General features: G+C 39.1%; 1 protein-coding gene across 2 annotated transcripts in view; it reads right to left on the bottom strand.

The window, feature by feature from the left end:
• Positions 1 to 6,000, bottom strand: part of THOC2 (THO complex 2) — a 55,982-nt gene that overhangs the window by 49,742 nt on the left and 240 nt on the right. The window lies entirely within an intron of this gene.

Here is a 6,000-nt window from a genome sequence, read left to right on the forward strand (position 1 = left end):
TAAGCATGTGCTCAAATAAGGCATGTATGTACAATTATTACAGAGGCTTACAATGAAAAATAAGCAGAAAAGAAGGATTCTGTAGCAATTCGTTACTCATTCTATTTGCATGCTATACAGATTATTACCTCTGTAGCAGGACTAAACAGCTGTTTCAGCAATCAAAGGATTATAATTAGCAAATACAAGGTATATGCACCCTTTAAAGACAACTGGAAAACAGGCAGTTTCACATATAATCAGCAGAAACATGCAAGCTCAGTAAAAAGCAATGGTATGGCTAAGATGTTCTAAATGCTATTGAAGAGAATGCAATATATTTGGAAATAACCAGAAAGAGACAGCAAAATAGGGGAATAGGTAATTTATTTTATTTTTCATGAATAGTAAGTGCACTTTTTTTTTAAAGAGGCAATAGATTTTTTTCCCAGCTGTCCCCAAAGAGTGTATCAATTTGATCTAAGTCAGATTTTCTTAAATTTTAATTACTATTCCTCCATAAAGAAGTTACCCTATAAGTACTCATGTCTAAGCTCTGTATACAAATAACAGTAAAGTGAAACATCTAATTCAAAAAACAATTGTCTACTGAGATGCACACTTTGACCCTGATGTCACAAGGTGATATCATCAACCACATTACATGAGCAACAACCCTGTCTGCTTGGACTGAAGAGTTCACTTAAGTACATCTTAATACAAAATAAGAGTTTTAACCTCTTCCAATTGCCTTTCCAGCAATACCAAAACAATACTACTATAAACCTCACATTACTTTAAGACACAAATCTGTTTGATCAATGTAACAAGATCAGTTGTATCTGTATTTAAGATCAGTCTGAAAAACAGCCTGCTTTATAGTTATAATTAAAACCCAATGAATTATTAAATTGGAAAAAAGTGGGTTTTTTGGTGAAAGTCTACATGGGAAAATTTTGGTAGTAGAAAAAAAAAGATGTTGGTATTACTCTTTGGATCTAAATTAATAATTGTGCTTATATTCTTTTATACAGCTACTCTGTCTCCAAAGGAGGATGACCTTTTCTGAAGGTGCTGTCAGGCAGCACAGCTGAGCAGATTTAATGGCTTGTTGCTGCAGAAATGGACACATTCACTGCTACTTCCTCCCTTCTTGGCCACACAATTCTAGCCCTCATGTCAGTTAAATCAGTTAAACTGACAAACCTGGCAGAAAACTGGTCAGAAAACAAGTCTTCTGCCAACTTTGCAAGTTGAAGCAGCTTACCAGGAGATCAGGTAAGCACCAGAGTAGAAAGAGCCCTGGTGAATGAAGACAAGGCAGAAGCCCTCCCTTCCAGTACCGACAAGCTGTGAGATTAGTTCATCTGGTCTCAACTGAGTGCATCATAAATTAAAATCAAAATACTTGCACATTCACAGGAATAAAAATGTCAGTATTAGTACAATTAATCAACTCAGAAAAAGGACACATCAATAATTCCCCACTTACACAATGCCCAGTACAATGGAAATTTATCAGGTCCACTTTTCAGTTCAACAGACCCAAACTGTCTGTTGTCTGTTAGGAGTACTCTAATCTTGTAGTTCACTGCTGCAAGCTAGGATGGAGAACTTCCCTACTCTACTAAAACCTACATTCCTTCATCCAAAGGTAAAACTGTGTAGTACATGTAAAATACAATTAAAAAATAGGATAACCTAGAAAGTAAACATAACAACAACAACGACAAGAAATCACAGAATCACTTCTGAAACCAATGTTTCCAATTTGTTTTGGACTAAGCTGGGATAGATTTGCTTAAATAACAAATTCTGAAGCAATGTTGAGCGCTTACCGAACAAGTTTGCATGGCAGAGCCAGCAACTGAACCTAAGCCTCTCAATTCATACACAACGTCCTATATCCTCAATTACACTCCCACACATAGTATATGGCAGTAATTATCACAAAGTGCATGTGCCTGCAAACATTTAAGTATATGCATAATTTAACTGATGCGGGTAGTTCTCTAGTTGAGATAAAGTACAATCAGCTGCATTTTGCAGTCAGGATGGCAAAACCACAACTAAAGTCTGTTTTCCTGACTCTCAGCCCTCTAACTCAACACTGTGACATTCCTCATGCAAGTAAAGTAACAAACATGTTGCGAGTGCTTGAAAGATCAAGTCTCAAGATTTAGCATTCACAGAATGTTAAGCTTCTTCAGTTTATCTTGAGGCTTAACATACTGCATAAACTGCCAGCCAAGTACATTATTAAAGCCATACTTCCCCACTAAAGGGTCCTCCATGTGTTTAATCTATCACAAAACAAGGTAAGCTATGAGCCTAATAGTAAGTGCTTGCCATTGTATGTGTATTCTAAATGTCCATATGGGCTACAGTCATAGACCAGCATCTTATTGTGAAAGACACTATACAACACAACACAATTTCACCACAAAGGACAGTATACATCTACACAAACAGGTCTACAAGGAGTCCAGACTGATCAGCATAATAAGCAGTCACACACAGATTCCAACTCAATCTCTACACAATACCTGACAGTACCAAAACAAATGCACATAATTTAATAAATTGTATTTAGACAGCAAAAGGTCTGAACAAAATAGAAAGTGACAGATAAGATGACCACATCCTGACCAACTTACAATTCGGGCAGGAAAACACTCGAAACTACCACATGATGTACATTGACGTATTTGTATTAGATATTATTATACATCAGTAGCTGGATTAATTAAATTCAAAGCATGTACAGTTTTGAACAAGGTCTCTGAACAATTTGTAGGAAGTGAATGGCCATTGCTACCTAAGCTCTATGATGCTGCCTTACTAATTAACATTACGACACTCTAAGACACATACAAAATCCTTACCTTCTGTTTTTTGGATATAACTGTTAGATCATGACAAACTGATCACATCAGCAGAAATAACAAAGTTCGTTATTTTTCACAGTAAGAGATAAGTCAGTTTAAAACTGATTTCCTTACTGAATTTATTTAAAACATCCCTACATTTTGGTTTTTTTATAAAACAATCAAACTTTTTCTTTTTCTTTTGTAATAGCAATATTACAAATCCTGTATGTTTTCAAGCATTGGCAGACTACCACCACACCACTCAGAAAGAAAACATAAAACATACAGCATCCATTATTCATCACAGTAGAAGTTAAAACGCAAAATAAAATCATTCACTTCTCTCAATACAGTTTCATGTCGTCCCAAAACATAAAACTGTGTTTTTATTTAGGTAACAAGTAACTGCCAAAATACTACCTTGAGCTGATCTAGTCAGATCATGTAAGCCATTTCATGCTCCCGCAAATAAATTTTTTTTTTCATAAGACCTAATCTTTTCTTTCTGCTAATTATGGCGGCAGGGGGTGTCCTGTAGTCCTCACTTTTCAACAAAGTTGGTATTTGTCTCCCTGTGAATTAGCCCACCACTTCGTTTAAAAACAAAACAAACCCCTCCATACAGGAGTGAATGTCTTCTAACTTCATGCATGGGCTGAATTAGACCAGGCTTCCATCGAGTTTAAAAACAAACAAACAAAAAAACAAGAAAACCCACCCACAAAAAAAACTTCTAAAATTTTTGCAAATCCTGTATTTGCTAGAAATGTCAGTTTTGTCCTTTTGCAGTATCCTTCCCCTCCACACTTTTCTAACTTGTTTATCAACATAATGCATTGCCTTAACTTTGAACCACAAACCCTGAGACTAGAATTGTGGCCTAGTCTTAGGCATAGACCCAATTAATATTTTTGGGCATATTTATATTAGATAAATAATTCAATAAAATAAGAAGTATCATTACATTTACTCCCCTCTTAATTTAAATTAATGTTTAAAAATACTCCATGTGTTTTAATTTTGGAAAGAGAGCATCATAATTTTATTTTTTCTCCAGTAAAACAGGACATAGGAAGTTTTGGAAAAAAGAAACACAAAGTTACACACTGAAGATCCGCCCCCCAAAGTCAGCTTCCTAAAAAGTTCTCTAGATATTGGCTACAGATACATTCTTTTGCTTCTAGAAAGTAAGTTCATACATATTCCACATGCTTATAAAGCTATCACTGCAAAACCTCACAACTGTTATCCAGACAGAATCACATTTCTTTTAAAATATATGGCCTCTTTTGCAAACTACTCTTTAAATCATGCCTGGAACTGCATTTAAGCAGTATTCCAAATGAACTGCAAATGCCACAAATTCAGGAATTTAGCCTATCATTTTGTTTTATTGGTCCCACAGCAGATTAACACTTCCCTCCCGTCACGGTTAAGCAGTACTGCTCTAGGGGGAGGGGAGAATCATAAAAGGTTTTATCATGGTCAAAAGCTAAGGTAACTTGCCTCTTATACAGTTAAAAGTTCTGTGACTTCAATGCGAACAATACAGTTACTATTACATGATCAACTATGAAATTTCTGTTGTCGTGCAAACTCCATACAATCTCAGTGATCATAACAGGATAAGTTACAAAAATCATAATCACATGCGACTACTTCAGGCAAAAATGACTTAACAACCATTACAGAAAAGCTAGCAAGTGCATTGACATGTACATAATGTTATGCACAAAAAGCCAATCTATTATAGTCATTTGTGCATTTCTGAAAGGTATCAGTATATGTTTTATTCTTTATTATTCATATAGAGGTTTCTAAACACTGAAGTTCAATTAAAAGGTCTCTGTGCTTATTGCGTAACTATTGCCATGATGGACGCAAATTCTGCTACTGACATAAAATCTTAAGCAGGAGATTTAAAAAGCAGTGCAAACCTCTGCATTGTTTTGGGGCTCCTGAATACTTTTATTATTGTTGGAAATGCAGGTACAGAAGAGATTTTCATTGGCCTTGTATCATTCACATCAGAACGTGTGAAACTTACATGCTAACCCGGCAATGGTTCTAGCACAATTCAAAGCCAAAAATGACACAGCTATGAAGGGGGGCCCCTCCACTACAAAATGGAGGGTCTGGGGAGAACGGCGTTTTGTGCAGGGAGCCTCCATGTCCTCTATTCTCTACCCCACTACCTTTTTTTCATGCACAGGAAAGATCATTACAATAGCTGCAAAACCTTTTAAAATATATGAACAAAAGACAGTAACAAAAAGAGTAAGTATCAAGAAGCATTTCTCAAAGTGATCCCCCAAACACCCACATTTGAAACTGTAGGGTTTTGTTACAACAAAAAACAGAAGAGCATGGAAGAATTCAAATAAGGGCATTTAAAAACATATATGGTTAGTACACAGGACACCCTTGTCCAAGCTAACATAGTAACATGAAATGGACAAACTGATGAATGGCCCCCTTGAACAGAGATGTACTCCTGAAACACAGCACGCAGCACGGTTAGTGAACCTGCCAAGCTAAGATTGCTTAAAACAGATACACAGAAGGCCCTGAAAGGGAAAGCTCCTAGCACACCTGGATTGATTTGGGAAGCTGCAGCCAGACCCCTCGGCGCACAAAGGTTACCTTGTAGGATAAATAGGAATGACTAGCCGATCCTACCTTGCCCGACTCGAAGAACACAGCGCTAGTCACCCCGGAATAGGTAGAAAGGTGGGAACGGGGGCCGAGATCTCTGCCAGAAAGGTCGACATCGCGGAGCCAGCGAAACAAGAACGCTTCAGGCTCCATATTACCCCGGGGGGCGGCTGAAGAGGAGCCCGACACCCGATAAATCTGACCCAGAGGCAGGAAGGGGGCGCTCGGGGCGCGGGCAACGGGCGCCAGGAGAGAGCTAGGCCCAGCTACGGGGGACGGGTGTCGGCGGAGGTCGTCACCAACCCACAAAGGAGGCCGAGCCGGAGAGGAAGGCGGCCCGGGCCCTCCGCCCGACCAGGGTTTCGTCCCTAAGCCCCGGCAGCAAGGACGCAGCCCCGAGCGACGTCCTCCCCGCCCGCTCCCACCTCTCCGCCGCCCCCCCCCCCACGCCCCCCCGCCCCAGCGGGCCGGGCGCCCCCCCCCCCCCCCACCCGCA

The sequence above is a fragment of the Haliaeetus leucocephalus genome, unplaced genomic scaffold, assembly GCF_000737465.1.
Source record: "Haliaeetus leucocephalus isolate CR32 unplaced genomic scaffold, Haliaeetus_leucocephalus-4.0 Scaffold262, whole genome shotgun sequence".
NCBI lineage: Eukaryota > Metazoa > Chordata > Aves > Accipitriformes > Accipitridae > Haliaeetus > Haliaeetus leucocephalus.